The sequence below is a fragment of the Myotis brandtii genome, unplaced genomic scaffold (genome assembly GCF_000412655.1).
Source record: "Myotis brandtii unplaced genomic scaffold, ASM41265v1 scaffold561, whole genome shotgun sequence".
Classification (NCBI taxonomy): Eukaryota; Metazoa; Chordata; class Mammalia; order Chiroptera; family Vespertilionidae; genus Myotis; species Myotis brandtii.
Window position 1 is genome coordinate 1,574,542 of NW_005370085.1, and position 1,446 is coordinate 1,575,987.

General features: G+C 59.3%; 1 protein-coding gene across 1 annotated transcript in view; it reads left to right on the forward strand.

The window, feature by feature from the left end:
• UNC45A (unc-45 myosin chaperone A) overlaps positions 1-1,446 on the forward strand; it is a gene marked incomplete at its 5' end in the record, with an annotated part of 37,049 nt that overhangs the window by 624 nt on the left and 34,979 nt on the right. The window lies entirely within an intron of this gene.

The following is a 1,446-nucleotide window of genomic DNA, read 5'->3' on the forward strand; positions in this document are numbered from 1 at the left end:
GAGAGAGAGAGAAACATCAGTGATGAGAGAGAATCATTGCTCGGCTGCCTCCTGCATGCCCCCTACTCGGAATCAAGCCCGCAGCCCGGGCATGTGCCTTGGCTGGGAATCGAACCCGGGACCTCTGGGTCCATGGGACGACGCTCAGTCCACTGAGCCACCACAGCCTGGCTGAAGGTTGGTTCTCAGCTGAGCTGTGCAGTCCCCTCTGGCCAGGGACGGGAGAGGGACAGTTGGGAAAGTGCATCGGTGTTGTAATGAATTATTTAGCAAAGGAGAAAAAGATGTTCCATTTTCCTACTCATGGTCATTAAAAAGGAGAATGACATTCTTAAGAATCAAAACAAGGGCAAGAGGTGCCGTAGCCTGGAGCCAGGCAGCCAGGCGAGTGAGCCCAGGTGCCTCCGTGCCCTCGGGGCGATGTGAACAGCTTGCACCTTCAGCTCTTCTTCCCGCGGAGCCGGAGCCGCTGTGCAGGGCTGAGCCGAGGCCTGTCTGGGCTGTGCGGGGGCTGGCGGTGAGGGCTGGGCTGGGAGAGTGACCCCTTCCCCAGGGTCACCCGGCTGCAGAACTTCCTCTGGTCTGTCTGCCTGCCCCTGGGCTGTTTCCACGCTTGGTGCTCTCTGCCCTTCTGGGAAACAGCATGCTAAGAAATGATTGTTTTATTTACTAATTTGAGAGGAGGGGGGGAGGGAGAGAGAGAAAAAGAAGAAAAAAAAAACATTGATTTTTTGTACCACTTACTTGTGCATTCATTGGTTGATTCCTGTATGTGCCCCGACCGGGGATCGAACCCACCACCTGGGCACATCGGGATGACGCTCTGACCAACTGAGCTACGCAGCCAGGGTCTAAGAAATGACTGGTGTACGTGCAGGAGTTTGTTTTGGGCCTTTCAGCTACCTTTCTGTGATTGCTTGGGGAAGACTGCGGCACCGCCGACATGAGAACCAGGGCTGGGATGGAGGATCGGCAGGAGGGCCGTGTGTGTGTGCGTGTGTGTGTGTGTGTGTGTGTGTGTGTGTGTACCCTCCAGAGGTTCTTTAAAAAGCAGGCGCCGGGAAAACCCTCACCCCAGCACCATACCCCAGCCTCGCAGTGCGCCCTGCCCCCAAGCGCACGTCAGAGAGAGAGCCCCGGCTCTGAGGTGGTCATTGCTGTCTCTTTTCCCCTGGGCAACCCCCACGACCCTCCTCCCAGCCTCTGCCCGACTGGCCGTCTGGCTGTCCTCTCGCCGCCCTCCTGCCCGGGGAGGCGGGCAGAGCAGGACTCTGTCCCCGCGTGGAGCAGGCGGAGAGCGTGTGTCAACTGCCCGGTTAGGCCTGGGAGCGGCTGCTGGAGGCTGGCCGGCGATGGCAGTGTGTTTATGTGGCTGGTCCAGCTGCTCCTGCCTGGACATCTGGCCGGGCCCCTGGGGAGTCAACGGGCAGGGCCGTGTCTGCCGGG